Here is a 20376-nt window from a genome sequence, read left to right as displayed (position 1 = left end):
ATATGGAATTCTGCGTGTACGAGTCCAGCTCAAGTTTGCCCTGTTTATTAGGTGTTCACTGTTCATAATGATCCACCTCAGTTTTGCTGTGTTTTTCGAGTTTGGCCTATACACTTCACGTTTGAATATATATATATATATATATATACACGTATATATATACGTGTATATATATATATACGTATAGCAATCTGGAAGTCATATTCTCATATTCGTATTATATTTATCGAATGCAACCAAAAAAATATATAAATTAATTTATTGTAAATTCGAATTTAATATCTAGTCAAAATAGCGATGCCTCATGTTGAAATATGTACGAGTTACGTACTTTTAGCTGTTTACATGTTTATCAGAAAATTACACTGCAACATAGGAAGAGAAATAGTTTTCTATGTCAGTTGCTGCCAAATGCTAAAAATTACATTTTCAACGGAAAACCAATCGCAGCGTTTACATATACTAAACCTCGCCATGTTTAATAGTTTACTTAACCATCAGTTGCTTACAGTTGTCAACAATGTGTAGCCTACGTGAAGTTCAAAGATAGTGGAAACTCATTTTGTCTTATTTGTATGCTCTGCGATAAAGGCCCACTAATAAATGATAAGGATTAATGAAGGTAGTACGTAAAAAACGGGATTCATTTTTATTACAAGCGGCATGGTAAAAAGGGGGAAAAGGACAAAGGTCGCATGAATGTAAGATCAACACACACAAAAAACTTTGTTAATTACAAATAAGTTATAAACATGCTGTTCAAAGGCAATTGAGGCAGCTTCGTGTATGATTCCTACATTTTTTACATATTTTACAAAGTCACTCTGCTTGAAATCCGAATAAATTCTCAATTATTACTTATAATCTATAGTCACAAATTATAATATATAATTATATTTTCAGCAGCTTTAGTGGACAATGTAACATTTAATAGTTGTATGTATAAGTTTTTTTATGATTCTTGCAAAGGGGAAATTTGATTTAAATATATTATGAGTATGCGTGCATGTGACATTTCTGGTTTACCCTGGTTGTCTTAAAAAAAAAAACACTCAAGAATGGTCAACTAACACGGAGAACAGAAAAGAAAAAAAAACCACAAATACCTTAAAGGGCGTTTTCGACTCTAAACAGATCGGATGGGGGCAATTTTTAGAATCAACACAAAAAGGGGTGGGGGAAGAATTTTTCGCATTTTTCGGAATTCAACATAAAAGGAGGGGGGAAGTGGAATTTTCTTGAACTAACCTCTTCCCTGGAGGGAGGAGGGTCATGAAGCAAGACAATAATAATAATAAACAATCACAGAAGTATAAACATTATTTATTAAGAAAAATGTTTTGAACAATAACGTGTGAGGATGACAAATGTTCTTTAATGACAGGGCCTTGCTCTCTTTTTTATTTTTTCCAATTCGGAAGAAACGGCAGCTACTACCCTTCCTTCCTCCAACCTTTCCAGATAAGTTTATGGATACATTATGCGACAATATGCGGTAATTATGCATGTGCACTGTGTGGGTATTTTAATAAGTTTTAATTGATATTAGAGTCGGTGCGCAGGCGACATAAACGTTTGCGCGGAACACGGGGCTCAGTTGCGACTACGGACGCCACGGTAACCCCCGCAGGCAGTCGCGACAGTTTGTTGCGAAACGCCTCCCAGCCGTCGGCAGCACTGAAGCCACCGACTGCAAGAACCTGAACACTATGCTTTTGCTTTTTGGCTTCTGCGCAAGCGTTCCTCGCAAAGACAAGGCTAGGGAGAAGACGTCCTTGGCAGCGGCTGTAAAGTGGGGAGCTCGAGAAAGAAGAGGGAGGTGAAAGAGAGAGAGAAAAGACTATAGGAAGAAAAAAAAAATCCCCGAAGGCCCGGCGACAATACTTAGTCGCGACGAACAAGCAGCTAACTAAACAGCGCCGTCGTGCGCTGTCGCGCGTGATCTACGAGCTGCCAACTTATCGAAAACAAAAATTGACGTCGCACGTTCGCGATCGCTCGAAAAAGAGCGATGCGCGCGCAGCTCGGAATGGATGGCTGGCTGTTATCTGTGCGGGAGGCGAGCTCATTTTGTTTACCCGTTTTATCAACTACTCTCGCTGGGGCGCAGGCGCGCCGTCCGCAGTTGTCGCCGGTCCGCCGTTGAGGTTAGGTTGTCTCAACCGTCGAGTGGGAGTTGCCCAGGCGGTGGAACCTCGCGGTGAGTTCTTGTCACTCCTGCAACAATCGCTTCCTCCTTCTAGCTCTGCGCTACCAGGCATTCTGAGGAAAACGGGTTCGATTCCCGGCCTGAATATTCTTATTTCCGTATTACTCCAGGCTGGGCGAGAATCTTTGCCTCCTCTGCGGAAAAAAAAAAAAAAAAACCTGGTGCGCGTGTGATCATGATACCACTTCTGCGAGTGTTTATTCCACAGGGCAAGTGAAATTCGTACTATATACTTCGCTCGTACACTCGCTCACAAGGGGTTAGTACTGACCAGATGTTATGGTTTTTAATATTTAGGGCCAATATCTTTTTTAAAACATAATATTTTTGTGGTATTGTTTTTATTTGTAATATTTTTTTTAAATTTATTAGAATAGTATTATATTTAAAAAAAAATCAAACGCTTAAATGTTTCATGATATCTATTTCACCAAAACTGTCATTTTGACACTTCTGTAATAATTGCAATATTATGATTAGTTAGCATGTCTAACTACGCGGAACAATAAAAGCTAATCGGAAAGTATTGTGTGTTTGGAAAATGTACTAACGTCGTAATGCAAAATTTAGTTATTAGTACCAGCTTAAAGATAAAATAAAAATGCAATATATTTAGTTCATACAATTTGGTACGAACATTATATAAAATAAATTACATTCTTTAAATTTAATATATTAAAAGATTATGGTTTTGTGAATTGAATTAATGATTTGTTTAAAAATGCTGATTTATTTCATGATTTTTTTTATCGTAATTTGCCATATAATCTTTTCCCAAAATGATTCTGAATTATTCTCGTATCACATTTCTGTCTTTTTAAATTTTTTATTATTATATTAGTTTTAAAATTACATGTAACAATGCGTATTATTGTTTATTATTTACTTTTTTTTTATCAATGCCGTACTTCAACTGTTTATCAAGAATTCAATGACTACTCTAACAGGAGGAGGCATCTTCAGATAAGCGTTGTGTTGCACTGTCATGCCGCGCGCCTCCGCAGCGAGCGCTGTGGTCGGTGGTGACGTAAGTGATTGTTTTATTACGAAACTTTTTAAAATGAGACTGCAGTCATCGTGAAATTATAATGGAGTGCTTTTGCGCACCTATCTCTGTCTCTGTCGAACAATTTGTGACGTCACTTTAGAAGGCTGTATATACTTAGGCCATGACTGCAGTGTTGAAAACCCGGAAACAATCAACATAGTAATAACATAACACAGTATTATTATACACAACAGTAGAACTCCATGTAATTACATACAACTAGTACGCTGTATTAAGCATTTACACAAGCCTGGTAATAGTATTAAGTAGAGTTTTCTCTCGGTTTTATTCTACTTAAAATGCTGTGTATTGCTAAAACCGTGATCAGAAGCTCTGAACATCCTACTATATTATAAGTTGAGAACGTGTTGCAATTAATAAGAAAATGCACGTGTTGACTAGATTGTGTCGAATTATTATGTTTGCACAATGAAGTTAAGATTTAAACATTAGGTCTAATTTCCGAAGGAGAAAAAAAAGGTAAATCTGCATTTAATATTGACATTTCTTGGCTAGTATAAATTTTATTCTGTTAATACTATTTTCTTTTCTTATAATTACACACTACCAACTACAGCAGCATAAAGTTTATAAGGCTAAAACAACCAAAATAAACTAAGTAATGGGGTTAAATTTATAACCGGTTTAACCAGGCCGCTGTGTTGTGTAAGTGCTTATAACTATCCACGTGTTAATACTGAGTTCATTGTGGCCTTTATAGGTAAAGGTGGTTTAGGGTTTCACGAGTTTTTGATGTTTAAGCATCTTAGCTCTCCGTATACGGCATTTGGTAGGAGTAATTCGTGAATGGAACGTAAGTCAGATTGGAACGAAAATGTGTAACAACGGTGCTGCCATCTGTGGAAGTCTCAGAAATCTCTGAAAGATGGCGGATCCGTGTGATTCATTCCTATATATTAAATTTCGCAAACATCGAGGGATGAACTAAGAGTACCGGTGTGCCAAACTAATCTTTATAACAGGACAACAATCCTTTAATACATTGCAATCGTTAGTTAACATTGAAATGTAGAGATAGCGCAGCATTCTTCATGTAGACACACAATAAATTGTTAGCCTAAATATATTCGCCACCATGTTGAATAAAATAATTTCGTGATTAATATTTTACTGTTTAATCATAAATGTTGAATCAGCTCAATAAGGTTAAACCCGTAAAGGTTTATTTGTAGGAAATATTTACAGATTGATTTCTGTAATTTTAGCTTAAACAAATGTGCATTTATGTACTTAGTGTTATTATTTATTTAATATGTTTCAGATTAATTTTGTTTTAATGTATATATTGGAATGCAACTTTTAGTTTGAAAAATACTTAAGGAAGTATCGCGTTCGTAATGCTTTAGATCCATGGCTTTAGAGAACCAACAAATTGTTAAATATCTTTGACGCCATAATTGTTTCAACACAATTTTTTTGCTAATAAATTATAGGTATTTTTTAAGTTGCGATTATATCTTGTTATGACTATTCGAGTATACAAAATTTTTTTCAGGAATAGTTTTACTACCATTAAGTTTACTTTGGCATACTAATTACGCTAAGTACATTTCCAAAATGTTCTTGAAAGTTAATATAAGCGGGTGTATGCTGGCAAACGTGGGTCCGCCATCTTGAAAACTTCGGTTCGTGGCTATAAATAACAGTTTCTTGATGCACATTGGACTTTCAACCTGTGAAAGTTTCCATTCTGTAACGGGCGCTCATCTCATTGCATTTCTGGTGCACACTTACAATTCTCCCTCAACTCGCGTAAAGAATTATAACCTCAAAAACGCAGGCGATGATAATTCCTGTTTCGGGTTAAATGTTACAGATTCAGCTTTGTTTGATGCGTTCGGTACTCATGCTGTTCGGCTAGTTCTAAGAAATCAAAATGAACATCTTGTTAAACGGAATTAGCCTATAGTTAGTTTGTAAAAAAGAGAAATACTTTTACCGTCCCCCCCTAAAAATAATACTTTTCTTATATTTGTCACGCACGGCATTATTTTAAAGAATTCTGCTTTAAATTTCGTGTTCAAGTATCGTATTATAAGTTTATTTGCAACACGAGAACACATGAATTTGCTCGTTACCGACGTTAGTTGTTTACACATTACTGGCGAAAAACTGACATACTGGCTCATTATTTTTTTTATAATGCAAGTGGAATTGGTGAGTAATATGTTTTCCCTCTACTTGTTACGAATACATTGATATTGTTTTCCCTCTTCTTGTTACGAATATATTGATATTACAACTGCCAACTATTTGTGCCAAGGCGATAGTGTTAGTTGTGCGCACTGCCGCTTGGAACGCTAAATGCGTCCCCCGTTGTCACCTGAAAGTTTCTGATCTATGAATACTATCTTTGGTCTAAGCAATCAAAATACACAGAAATGGCAAGAGAGTAGCCTGTGTAGTTGCCCATGACCTAAATATACAAGCCTGCTCGTTCTGCGGTAAAATTTATCGCTTTCTGCGCACTTCGTCCCGTTGGAACTACTGAAGAAAATACTGGCGACAAGGCCCGTTCTACAATGACACGGAAACGGAGACGGATCACGTAAATGGAGACTGATATACCGGAAAATTTCACTGTCGCGTCTGCTGCTCCCAATATGCACGGGAACGTAACGAATAGCAATCAGCGACATTGCATTTCAAGGTTACAAAATATTAATTTAATAAAAAAAATATTATGCTATGAAACCATAGCAAGGGCAGATGTAACCGAGTCTTTACCTTAATTTATTGTCTTGTACGTACCGGTCTATAATGATCCGGTCGACAACAGGTAAAACTGAAATTATAAAATACCTAATAAAATACTTTCTCTCCTCTAATTTCTAATAATCGACTGCAGTGTCAATCAATAGAGTTTTCACTCTTGAGAAACGACGGATATTACCGCTGGCCAGTAGGACATGGTTTCTACCTAGAAGCCATAATCATTATCGATCACCATCCAACAATTACCCATCATCAATGCTATATGAAATATACTATTTTTGACGATTATTTTTACTCTTATATCGCCATAAAGATGAATTTTTTTTTTTGAAACTGCACTAAAACAATGTTCCGTTTCACTACTGCAAACCACGTGGTTTTGGAAGTTATTTTGGCAAACAAAGCCGTTCACTGTTGAGACCAAAAACTGGTTTCTGCGCAGCTATTGTGCGCATTTTGTCGTTTTTGTCCGTATTCCGCTAAACATCTTGCCAAGCATATCTCTGATACGCCTTCGTGTGAGCAGCCCCAGCGAACGCGGGGTTGCAACCAGAGAGGGAGAGCTGCAAAGACCAGGTGGCGCGTGTTATACATATTTTTTTTTAAAAGCGACAGTCAGCTGTCTGCTGCTTGCCGGCTCCCGAGGGGGGAAGGCGGGCGTCCCCCTCTCGCACCGTTGCTATTGATTTGGGGGTGGCGTGTGACGTCACCGTAGCAGCGCACCACCTCGCGGCGACCAATCAGTGGCGTCCCCGTCCGCAGAAGGGAGTCTGAACGTGGCCTGGCGCTACCCAGGCGGCCGGCACGTCAGTCTGTGAAACACGAGCGAGTTGCGTCACCGCTTCGCGCGTGTGCGTTGGGACGGGCGGACTTGCCGCATCACGCCGGTTTGGCAAGTCGGTATGGTGTTCGTGTGGTGACGTATGGTGCCGCTAGACAAGCGAGCTTCAGAATGCGTTTACTGCGGTGTTGGTTCGTTTGATAGTTTATTGTTGGTAGTCGATTGTTGCGGTAGGTGGAAATGAACGTAAAGCGTTTCATAGAGGAGCTACGAACCTATTTTATCCAAGGTATGAATTCAATGTCTAATTCTAAGCTAAGGCAGAACTGTTCCATTTTGAATAAGTATATGTTTGCTGTTTTCGTTTATTACCGCTGCGAATCTGTGGTATTGGCGTCCACACTCTACATAGTTTACTATGAATGAGCGATCCTTGTTTCTCGTAGATTTATAGTGAATACGTGCTTTAATACGTGTTAAAATGTTGGTAAGATTGTGCGAGAATTAACGCCGACCGGTAGTATTTGACTGGATGTGTTGCCAACTGTTGAAAAAAGGTTGGACACTCGATTGTTGAATCGAACGATCGTGAGCCCTCTGATATTAATAGTAATTTGTTCAGAATAGGCTTGTTTGTCCTGATATACTAATGGGTTAACACATTACTCTTATCTTTTTCTATAGTTATAAGTAGGCCTATACTGTTAAACATTTGTGAAGTTGTTTCCTTCGATGATTGAAGGGTCAATGAAGATATTTTGTTTGATGGTATGAGTGGTTTGTCTGCTAACGTTTTACACTAGCATATAAAATATTCTATACAATTTTTTGATTTAATGTTAGCACAATTCAATTTTTTTTGTCACGAAACGATTCACTATGTTGGCAAGATAACGTCGATGAAGTCATGATAATTTCGTCTTTGTGTATTAAAGCACGATTAGGAAAATTTTATTTATGTTGCAGGCCTGAAATAAAATTTATCCGCTGGCTTTTGGGCATTAAGGTAAATTCCGAAAGTTTTGATTGTGACAACTAACGTTATCTTGTAGAATATCGAGGCGGCGCTATTAGGCAGGTTTAGGGTAAACTAAATTTGCAGTGTAACCGTCTAAGATATTCTTTAAATAAATAGTTTGTTAAGGTGATTTATAACTGATAATAATGTTAGTATGAATTTATCAGCACATAGTTTGCTGTCTGATTGGCGGGTCACGGTTTTGTTCTGTACAGTGATTTCATTTGTTTATAGTTTTTAGTATGTTAAAAAGTTTATATATACTTATAAGATTCACCAAGCCATTAAAAAAATATATTTCACTTTTTATTACTACGTAGTATAACTGCCCGACATGAATTGGCATTATAATCGCCCCGTCAAGTTGGTGGTACTGTTGTGCGGTGGGCAGCGAAACTACATTTAAATATCACCCATTCTCTGATGAAACATTACGCGAGTAGAAAAAAACACGTGAGCTAGTCCTATTACTAACCAGTGATGTGTAAATTTCTAACCTTGGTTAACAAGCAAATTCATGTGTTTTCATGTTCGTGTTGCAAATAAATTTATAATACGAAACTCGGACTCAAATTTTAACACAGAATTCTTTTAAATAATGCAAAGCGTGATAAATATTCTGATAAATAAAATATTCGATTTTCAAATACCAAACGTTGTGACTGCGAATCTCACACTAGAATTCGCTGCCTGTATCGTAAACGTTGCTTTCCAACACCAAACGCAAATACCAGCTAGGGATGTGCAAAATGGTTATTTTTTCCAATACCAGTTATTACATTTAGGGTTCTGATTGAATAAGTGGTTATTTAGATGGTAAAGTTATCAGTTATTTGACATGTTCTGTTCCAGTTGTAAAGAGCTACTAAAAATCATTACAACCATCAGAATTATGACAGAATTTTAATACTGTAATTTTAATTTTTTCATTCAAAAGATACTTTTTTGTCGCTATTGCAGATTTAATTATATCTAATTTGTTCCAAGCACCTTATTTATTTACATAATTTAAAAATTTATTTATACTGTCTGAATAACGCATTTTGTATAATTTGACTTAAATTCCGCTTCATTTTAACGTTCATGCGCTATATTCTATTGACGAACACGTGAAACGACCTTAAAATGTTAATCTGTTGAAACCAAATAATTACGAAATAATGAGTAAGTGCCAATTACTGATAGTTGCCAAATAACAGAGTTGGTTAAAATGTTCGCGAGCACATAACTATTTAAGTCAATCGCGAGCAGAGAACTCTGGTATAGAACGTTACTTTGGAGGTTTGCCGACACTAAAACTTGAAAATTGCTTAATTACTCAAAGAACTTAAAAATGGCAATTGCTAAACTATTATGTTTAGAAGTGAGAGCTGTGTAAATCTGCTTGCCAGAAGGGTAAGTGGAAGTTGTCGGTACAGATGCCACACGCGGAAATGTGTGTACAACGGCTATGATGATATTCTGCTGGCTCTCGCAGCTTGTGAACGTAAAAATAAATGGGTTCATGAATTTAATTTGAAAACAAAAGAATTTGAAGAATTTGATCATTTGATGAAGCCGTTGCTAATGACGTCGAAACCAAATTTATGGATTATTTCAGGATAAATTAAACTCAGTTTGGTAGCTTTTCCTTGTAATCAAATCCCAGGCATTGCCTTCTATATTCTTCCATAGATTTATTCCATAAACATGTTTTTTTTTCCTTCATAATCCTTGGCTACTTAAAGCACAATACTGAGAGAAATTTAACTTCATGAAAAGCAAACTCAAAAGTGCAGCACAGTCCCGCGCGAAAATAGATGTTTTTGATTAGCTTCGCATGCGCGGAGTCAGCGACTTTAAAAAAAAAAAAAAAAAAGCTGAGAACCAAACACCTGGTGACGACGTCAACATAGCGAACATAGCGAACTCAGCTTTGTGTGGCCAGTGACACCTGAGATGCAGCTGGCTATATGTATTTTACTCACGTAGCGAACATCGCGCACATAGCGAGCATAAATTTATTTAAGACACGGTTGAAGAGCGGAAGCCTAAGATGTCCAAGTTCTGTCCCTGCCCGAACACGCCCAAATATTCACCTTCGGCCAACTTCGGGATTTGTTTTATTTTTGCGCAGGAAAAATGAATTCAAATATTAAAAGTGGTCAGTTAGGTTAGCTACATTAAAAAACTTTAAAACACTATGGACGGTTAGTTAGGTTAGTAAAGCTACATTAAAATAAACAGAAATATAAATATATATAAATAAACCCGAGGTTGGCCGAAGGTGAATATTCGGGCGTGTTCGGGCAGGAACAGAAATTGATGGACATCTTAGGCTTCCCGTTGAAGAGTACCACAGCGAAGTGAAGCGGTGACAGAAGGCATTTGTGGGGGGAGGGGGAAAAACAGGAATACCAAACATACCAGAAAACCCACCGGCCGACGGCAAACTACGCACATTTTACAGTTGCAAAAGAAAAGTGGGTTTAATTAAGCTGGGAGTGTCCAAGTTGGGCGGGGCCCTTTTCAGGAGCTTGCTCGTGGAACACGAGCACAGAATGTCTAAGCATCCAGAAGCGAAGCCATCCTGTTCATTGCGAGCTCCAGACGCCCACGTCAACATGACAGCGGAGCCGGACAGTAATGTGGCGAATCGCAGTTCGTCAAACATTACACAAGAACAAAAACCCAGTGAATTAACGGCCACACCTTCAAGACAGGAACTGCCATTCTGTAATATTGTTATTACTGTTGCTCAAACTTTCTGTTTTCTTGCTAAATTTTAATTCTCTGGAATACAAATTACTCAACATGTAGAAACTTTTTACGTAATACTAAAATGTTAGTTAAGAAAGCAGCAATTATTCTCACAAAGGCTTCTAGCTGATATTGTGTTACGTTCGTCAGTTAACACAACAAAAAAAGTCCTAATGCATTAGGTAAACTGGATTATTTTATGATTAACACTTGAATAGGGTTTTCACTCTAAGACAAACACCTACTCATCTCTCCTGAAAGCTCACAGCGCACATGCAAGGGACGGAACGTGGTCAATGCAGCGTTCGACACTTTGTGAGGTCGTAAGGTCGTATGAAGGTTGAAGGGCAGAGGTGAAGCTTGGAGGAGATAAAATCGTAGTGGTCCCCAGACTTTGAGACTTTGACCGCGACAACAACCGTCCACAGTCCTCGACTGCACCCAGACAAGGTTGTAAAAGATGGGACCGGGGGGGGGATTTTTTTTTTATGGTTTGACGACGATGTTAGATCACTCGCCGCCCTCAGACGATCAGGGATAAATTTTCCGTGAGAAACGTGGCGGACGTTGCCGAGATCCGGTGGGTTTTCTCGGGTTTCTCCCGTTTGCTCACGCCGAATTCATTCAGTCAACACTCCCGTTTCATTATTCAGTCATCTTAAATGACCTACGTCATGTGTATTTTATCTTCAGAGTAGTTGAAGAAACCATACTCTTGAACCTTATTTCTCTTACACTTTTCCACCCTTGTTTTCTCATATCGCGGAGAACCTTGATCATCCGGTAACCGGGCAGCGGTGCTCCTCAGAGATTCGATTGGTTAATACGGGCTTCCCTCACCGGGTCGGTTTCATCATCCGAGAAAACCCACCTGACAACGTCAACGTCTGCCGGGAATCGAACTGGGATCTTCTTGAAGCAAGGCGAGCGGTCTGACTACTCTACCACCTCGGACCTCCCAACATAACCGGTATTATTGATGGCTGTGATACGGTGTCACTGTTTCAAAAATACGAGTGGTATGAATGAGACATGCAATAAGTATCTGGTTTACGTGTAAGGGACTGCGGTTTTTTTTCCCCGTTAAAATGCAAAGTACAATTCTTAAATTTTTTCGAAGGTATCGTTCACTTTTTAATTAGCTATCTAATATTGCATTTGGATTTAAGTGAAACACGCACAGTTAATCAATAACTCTGGCTACAGTTTTAGCATTTATTGTAGCAGTCACCGTTACAAATACACAATGTGTAAGAAAAAAGTATTATCCATACGAAAATGTTATTACGTAATACAATTAGTAATTCATAACAAAGTAAAAATAAAATGAGATGTATAACGTCCTAACTGAAATATTCTGTTGAAAATATTTGTTTGGATCGTAGGGTTGAGGTTTCTTAGAGTTATAATTTTTCTCAAGACTTTTCAGTCGTCATTGTAGACTCCATTCTCAGGGTAGATGTAAAAGTGTTCATCCTTAAGAGGCCTACCTCCGAATTCTTAAATGTTTTTCGTAAACAGACCCCCACACGGATATCTCGAGCAGTTTTCAAATCGCGTTGTTTTTTCCTCCCTGAAGCTGTGCGCACCGTGCGTGTGGCCGGGTAGGCAGGGGCCTTAACGCAGCTGCAATCCACGAGCCCAGCAGATGCGAGGCGTGTCTGCGAGCGACTGCGCCTCGTCACGCGCCGGATGCAGGCACGTGCTAAAAAAGACAAGTTTTTTTTGTGTGTGTGGGGACTTAACTTCCCCCCTCTACTTCCCGCGACAGTCGACGCCCCCCTTGGTCTCGCGTTGCCTGGTCTCGAGCCAGTGGCGAGTTGCAGGGCCACCCTAGGGCGCCCGCCGTCGTGCTGCTTGCTATTGATCGGCGCCGTGTAGAGGTCGTCCCTACTACCGCGTAGTTGCTCCGCGCGCGCGACCCAGTTTCCCGCGCCGGTTCCTCATTGGCGGGGCCTTTGCCAGCTGAAGGTACGTCTGCGGCGAATCCGAGAGGAGGCCTGTCTCGCACGCCGACATGGGCATTTCGTTTTCTTTTCATTACTACTATCCGAGGTCAAGGGCGCCCCATGCCCGGGGACAAGGCGTCCCCTCCCCCCCCCCCCCCCCTCAAACTCCCAGAGAAAGAAAAAAAAAATTATATTGCAGTCAGGTATCTTTCTTTCCTTCCAGTGTTCCATTCGTCTTCAAAAATATTTAAAAAATGCCCATACTCTCGGGTCAAGACAACACCTCCCCCCCCCCCCCCCCCCTTTTTTTTGTACAAACTATCATATGGGCTTCATTGTCTGAAGGAGTTTTACTTACATTTTGAAATTCGTCTCAAATGTTCTCAGCGGTTCCAGCGGCAAAAAGTCAACTATGCTCACTTAACGTGACAGCTGGAAATAACGTTGAGTAAATATTCAGTGAGTAGGCTACATTTGTGACCCAACAACATAATATGCAAGGAGACAATGAAATCAACAGCTCGGCGTTAAAGACCAAGCCTGAACAGATCTCTCCCCCCCCCTCCCGTATGTATCGTTCTGAACGTAACTTAAAACTGGGCCGGGGGGGGGGGGGGTCCAATGGCGGCTCCAGGAAGACAGGGCAGGGCTCTCACACATAGCAGGATGCAGTTAATAATCATGATTGTCCTTGGGATATTCACAAAATATATGGTCTCAAATACTGAAATTTAGTATTTTCGTACAAATTTTGATTGAACGAAAGTATTTAACATTAATATTCCCTACAAAGAAATAAGGAGTAAAATTTGGGTTGGGAAGGGGCTGTCGCCCCATGCGCCCTTCCTCTGGAGCCGCGCTTGGGGGAGAAAGCATCAGGTTCTGAACACGAGCCTCGGTCCTTCGCGAGATTCCAACCCCGCGACCTGCTGACCGCCGCGCGCGACAGACGTCGACGGCGAGCCACGGCGGGTGAGGCTGGGAGAAGTGTGCACGCAGCGCTGTGCCCACGGAGTGCTGGAGTAGTGGCAGGGTCGCGGAAGACTACCATAATGGCAGTATTCCGCTGGCCTCTTCGAAAAAGGCGGAAAAGTACCATAACGGAAATCTGCCACACGTTCAAAGGACGAGACGGAGTTCTGCCATATTTTCGTATACAGCGGCATTGCCCTCGAAGTAGTGTATAGAATACTCGGTAGGTAGCGCTGTCAACCCTCTAGCTGTTTCTCCGGTTGACTTTAAAGCTTACAGATAGCGCTTATGACGGTGATAGTTGCAATTACAAATAACGTCCAGATCGCCGACGAGAAGAAAGCAGCACTGTATTCTTATTACGACGTTTAAAAAAAAACATATAATGAGGAATGAGGAAAGAGGAAAACGGCCTTACTCGTAAAATCGTAATGTAACTAGCTTCATAAAATCATTAAATATAATCTATTAAATATTAAAGAGTAGTTTAGATAAACTACTACATTGCGGAACATCATGAAATTGCAAATTTGACTGTAAAGCGTCTCTTTGTAAGATAATTAAAACACACATACACGCACACACACATGTGTGCGCACGCGTGCGCGGCAGTATAAAATCCAGATATAAATAAAATATTCTATTTATTTCAACATGAGCAAACCCAATCATATTATTAAAAAAAATCAATTTTAGGCTTCGTCAAACAATGCTTGGTTTATATTTGTTTTAATTATCTTACAAATACATACACATAATACTGTGTGTGTTAAAGACGATCTTCCCGATAGAAAACTACGTGGTTTTTCAGAAATAATATTTTTAGGACAACAACTCACTGACTGATACACACTTAATTCAAATATTTTGTGTACAAAATCTTTATTTATAAAAACTAAAACTCTACAAAACTACAAAAAATATTTTTGCAAATCTCCGTTCCCCCGGAGAAACCCGCATGGGGAGCCCTAAGAAAAGAAACGGGCTCCCCATTTGGAAGCCATCTGGAATGTTTTTTTCTGTTCCACCCACCGTTTCTTTGGTAGCCTGACTTGTTACAAGGGATTGTATTCCTACCAGAGAAAATGCCACCATTTTGTCTGGGCAATCCGCCATGGAGGAGCCGGGGCGCGAACCCGGGTCCTACAAGTCACAAGGCAGGCGCTCTACCCCCAGAACCAGAGTGGTAGAGCGGATACTGGCAGTCTTCTTAACACTGACATGATATTATTCCACGAGTTTACTGGAGTTTCGTGTGTCAATAACACGTGCAGTACGTGTAGTAACATCTAACCTCGGTAACGAACAAATTTATGTATTCTTATGTTGTTCGTTCAGCACGAATTATGTAATTTCATAACAGTGAAATATAATTTGTACTAGTCTGGCAATTTTTTAGTTTATTTTCTGCAAAAAAAGTTAGTCCCGCTGTACAATAATTATATAGAACTACAGACTAGTAAGCAAATATGTCGATGGTAGATGGTAAAGTTATTTTGAAATAAATGTTAGATATTAAAAGAGTGTGTTAAGTTAAAATATGTGTGTGCTTACAAGTATGAAGTTATTGTATAACATTTTATTTATTTGGTTTTAAAGCCAAAAGTTAACCTTGTTATTTCACTTTTGGCTTTTTTTTGTTTTGTTTTACCGTGCTTAATATGCGCAGCTAATACTGGAAAGCTGTTCAAACAACTGTTTGCAAATAGGCATTTTCAAAATCTTAAATTAAGTACTAAATCAATTATAGTGTAGGATATGTCAAATTAAAAGATACATTTCATACTGACATCGCAGGATTTTTAGGTAATGATAGTACTGACCTTAAATCGATCAGTTTCTGAAGACTAAGAATTTGGATGACACTAGTTTTGTGAGATTTGCTTACCTATTGAGAAATATTCACATTATTTGAATACAAATATATTTTATTGGAACTTGCAGTACTCCTGAGTACAGAATTATTGGTAATAGCTTACATCAGGGTTAAGCAGGAACATAATTGTTTTATTGCATGCAATGAAATCCTCAAACTTAATTAAATCATCGGGATTATTAAACATGAACTTCTTTGAGTACACTACTACAGAAAGTTTTTATTTAATATTTGTGCACATCGCAGTGACATCGCTGTTTAAATATTTTCAATTTTAATTGTAACAAAAATTGGAATTCGGGGTTTACCGTGCTTAATATGTGCAGTTAATACTGGAAAGCTATTTAAACAAGGGTTTACAAATAACTTTTAAATATTGGAGGTACTGGGGGAACACTATTTTGTAGTGATACAGTTATTTTCATGTAAATGTACAAATTAACAAATATCTTAAATTTATATGAATATTTCTGTTCCATTTACAAATGAAAGTTACGGTGCACAACAGCAAACAGAATAAACCAACGATGAAACTTAACAGATCAAAATTAGAAGGGAAAAACGGATATACAGAACCCAGCGATGTTACAAAGCGACGATAGCACAGACAAACATCGTAAGCAACAGTTGAGCGACAAAACAGATATTTTGAAAACCACAACGATGGTAGCACAGAATAAATCAGTATGTTTTTCCTAGGACAACAGTTGCGACGTTTTGGGAGAGATCTATTCCCTTCTTAAAGCACAAACAGAATTGAGGTTTCTCATGACATACAGTTTAATGAGTAATACCGTATGTCCGAAACTACATCCTGAATTAATTTACCTATTATTAAAAATGTTTGTCGGTTGAATTTTTATTCTATGAACTAGGTACACTGTTTTTGTGATTCACTTAGATACTGTATTTTGATTTGTTTTATGTGTATATTTGTTTACACTTCTATTAACAAGGCACAGGTATAAGTGCACAGAAGCTTACTCAAAAGAGGAACCTCCTTCTGTATCAATAAGTGTCAAGATCGTAGTAAAAAAAAAGTGGAGTGGTGGTGAGGGGCTAGGGTGGCCAGATTTGTTTAGAGAAAAAAAAAAATTATTTTACAAAATTTACAATAGCAGGAGTTTCAAAAGCACTTAAGGGATTGTCAAATAGCCTAAAAATGTATTTTCAAGCATTATTTTTGTGAAAGAGGAGAGTGACTGGCTTCTGTCCTCCCCTTCCACAAATACTCTTTACACCCATGGTAAATTTGTAAACAAAATCACATGTAGTTACACACACTACTACATGATATACTCAAAAGACGTGAATTAAGATTTTCGTGACTGTAATTTATGAATGTTGTACTTATAATATTAGATGCCAATAATTATTCAAGACATGTGATGATAGCCTACATGGAGTACTACAGTTTGAAACTATGTATTTGTAATGTTATGCAATTATCGTACACTCACGCCTGTAGCATGAAGCATCACTACAAGGCAATCTGAAGATGAGAAAAGATACATTATCGAAGTTTATGGACCGAGTCGTAAGACACTATAGATTAGTATCCCAGAGAACACTGGTTCAAATCCCGGCTGGCCATTGTCATATCGTTTTGACTTGAAGCGTCTTAAAAATCACAGCGAAACATATGGGTAACAGAACAGACAAAAAGGTCTCTATCATCTTTCTTTGACATTTTCCTAACTATATAGGCTTCGGCCTGAGACGCATTTAAGAGTCTTCTCTACCTAGACCTCCCAAATAAGTACACTTAGTTTTAATTTAGGTTAGGAAAAAAATTCTGTTCAGTGTAACTCACGACTAAGACATGATAGCGCGGTGATTCGTGTGTTTGTGTATAGAGAACCGACAACACTGGGCAATACAGATTGTACGTTCACCAAAAAACATTCTATTTTACATTATACCTTCGGTATATCATTTATCATATCACAGGCCAATGTTAAACATTTTCGTCGAATATTAATTGAAATGAATAGTGTCTGTTTTGAATTAAAATATTTAGTACGTAGATAATGTCTCGTTTTTATTATTTCAATTTTAAACTATTACACTAAAAGCGACTCGCTGACATAGAAGTTTCACGTGAAGCCAACGGCCGTGACTCGATACAGCCCCACCGATTTTTTTTGTAGAAAATTGGTAGGATGGTTCCTTACTGTAGGTCATGGCAAATTCCTTTCATATTGTCGCTCTACTGTGGCGTTGTGTTTGTAGTCTGCATTGACCTCGCTATTAATATGTTTACGGACAAGCAAGCATTTCAGAATAAGAAGAAAAATAATACCGGAAATAGGCTATTCTCCTGGTAAGAAAATATAAAATAGATTTCATGGCTTTCATAAATTAATATTCTGAAATGATATCGTTGTCACTGACGCAGTTAAAATATAGGCCTAATGTCACAACTACTTAATCAATAAAACTTAAACAGCAAACATGAATCGCTCTCACTATTCCGTATTCATATTCGTGATTTTGATCTATTCTAAATGGCAATCGTTTTTCTGCACATATATATGTTAAAATACTTTTCTATTGGTTTTCACAGCACATGTTAAAAACATAATGCTGGAATCACAATACCCTGTAACAACCCCGAGATGACAAAAACAACACCACAGCCATTAAGAAGTAAGGTCGTAGTGAAGTCAGCCCATCAGAAACATAATGGGGGTATTATTAAAGGTGTAGTAACGTAAACAACGTAAACATTTTTTTTTGTGAAATAACTCGTGCTTAAGTTTAGTGTATCGTTATTTTGATCGACATGATGTAAAATAAACTCAATTGAATTGCCACCTCAGTACTATAGATGACTATACACCTGATGGTGATAAATCTTTCGTGGAATTTCAAACATATTATATAAATCATGCAATATTTTACTTACTTAACCGTCAGTTGTAAGGTAATAGTGATTTTCGGTCACTAGATTGCATTTAATTTCAACTAGTGACCTGGAGTTAAAACATTAATTAGAATGACAAGACATTTATAGAAATTATTTATAAGATAACAGACATAATTTAATCATGTCTTTAGAGTATTAGGACTGTATGGTCGCGTTTTAACTTACGATAGTTTTACATTGTCACTTTTCCGTCGCCCCTCAGCGGAATTCTTCGATTACGGTAGTATTCGAGTATGGCAGTCTTCCGTCAACCCCCGTCAAAACAGGAGGAAATGTGCCATAATGGAAAACTACCATATTTTTATTTTTACAGATCGTAGTTATAAGTATACAGTGTTGCTTCCTTTAACCCATTTTTGGAAACATTTGTTTCTGTTAGTGCGCGATCTGTTGAGTTAATTTATGACTGGAACTACAGATAGTCACCGTCAGAAGCGCTATCTGTAACCTTTTGACTTAACCTAAGAAACAACTAGGGGGTTAGCAGCGCTACTTAGCGATGTATTCTTCACACTACTTCGAGTGAAAAGCAGCTGTTCTAATTCCATGGAATGTATAAGAAAATATGGTAGAATTCCGCATCGTCCTTTAAATTTATGGCAGTTTTCCGTTATGGTTCTTTTCCGCCTTTTTCGAAGAGGCCAGGCGGGATGCAGCCATTATGGTAGTTTTCCAGTATGGTAGTCTTCCGTTGCCCCGTAGTGGCTGGCTCCAATGCTGGCAGCATCCCTGTGGTGGATCAGCGCAGAGAGCGGCGTACTGCGCGCACCAGCAGGGCAGTAGCCAGAGGGTCCGAACCCCTTCCCTTCTAGGATTAAACAATTGAAGACAAGAATAAGTAAATCACAGCAACATACGCTACATAAGGATATAGATAGATTATTTTATAAAGGATTTTTGTAATCCCCAATGGGCTACAATAAAGTTATTTCCTCCCCTACATGCCTCACACATAGAAGCGGCAGGTAGTCTGTATGTAATATCGGATTGCACACGCGTTACTGTATGCATTTCTTTCATACAAACTGGACATGCGTGTTTCACGTATCTAATGATATTAATATATGTGTATTTGTGAGTTATTTAAACGAAATAATCAAACATTTGACATGAGAACAAAGTGTTGTAAACAGTTGAATAAAAGCCAAAAAATAAAACGTTCCCTTTCATTCTGTCATTTCTTAAAATTCTATGTGTAAACGTTGGAGTTCTAAAAGTCCACTTCCTTGGGATTTAAGAGTGGCAATCAATTTTATTTTAAAATTTAAATTATAAAAAAAAAACTGACTACGCCCTTGGCGCCAGCCCCCAGAGCTCGCAGGGGTCGGACAGGTCCTAGCCGCTGCTTTGAATATATATACTGTATAAAAGTCGCCAGCCCAGGTTAAAATATCTAATATGGTTTTGAGGTAGTTGGTTAATTCACCGCCGCAATCGCCACACATCTCTAGGGCATCGACTTGTGGTGGTCCCTTGCGGACAAGTGTCGAACTCATCAAACACCCCTTCCCCCTCCTGTTGAACGACATTGAGCTGCAGTGAATGATTGGTGGGGGGTGCGGGGAATGACAGCGGGCGACAGAGCTGCTCTCTAACGTGTAAATAACAACCTAAGACGATACAGGCCGTTACGGCAGCGCACTGCAGCGGTGAAGTTCCCAAGCTGCTCATCATACGCTCCTGAAAAACGTAGAGTAAATCCTATCCACTCGCGACTTCTATACAGTATATATATTCAAAGGCCGCTGGTTCTCCGGTGCCAGAGGAGTCCCAGAGTAATGGCGGAGGTGGGACGACGGCTACATTATGTTCTGGTCGGGGGCATGGGGCCAGGACCAGTATCTTAGTTTACCAAAACTGTCCACCGAATGTGGTGATAGGAATCTTAACAGAAAAGGACAAGATTCTTTCCGGTAAGGCAAATGGCTAAGAGGGGCCAAGGAGTTTATAAAGCTGTACCGTTATAATTACAGTGACATTATAAAGCCCTCTTAAGATATTGTTACATGCATGCTCAAGGGCGTGTGTATAAAAGCTGAAAAATGGAAGTTTGAATAAGTTGACGAGTTTCTTGTCTTGGTTGTATGCATGCAGAAATTAATAATAATTCATAATACAA

The 20376-nt window shown here is 38.6% G+C and overlaps 1 protein-coding gene across 4 annotated transcripts in view; it reads left to right on the top strand.

Moving 5' to 3' along the window:
* Window positions 1–1939: 1939 nt before the first annotated feature.
* The window catches only part of LOC134543297 (long-chain-fatty-acid--CoA ligase 6), a 124601-nt gene continuing 106164 nt past the window's right edge, over window positions 1940–20376 (top strand). Inside the window, exon 1 of one of the 4 annotated variants that reach the window (XM_063388211.1) lies at window positions 1940–2200. The gene's annotated coding sequence lies outside the window, so the exon portion shown is untranslated. Of the gene's footprint in view, window positions 2201–3618; window positions 3738–6787; window positions 7064–20376 lie in introns of those variants that run through there. The other 3 variants (XM_063388212.1, XM_063388210.1, XM_063388213.1) reach the window with 3 other exon arrangements.

This window comes from Bacillus rossius (genome assembly GCF_032445375.1).
Source record: "Bacillus rossius redtenbacheri isolate Brsri chromosome 9 unlocalized genomic scaffold, Brsri_v3 Brsri_v3_scf9_2, whole genome shotgun sequence".
Taxonomy (NCBI): Eukaryota; Metazoa; Arthropoda; class Insecta; order Phasmatodea; family Bacillidae; genus Bacillus; species Bacillus rossius.
The sequence above is the reverse complement of the archived record's forward strand: the minus strand, read 5'-3'. Positions and strand labels throughout refer to the sequence as shown.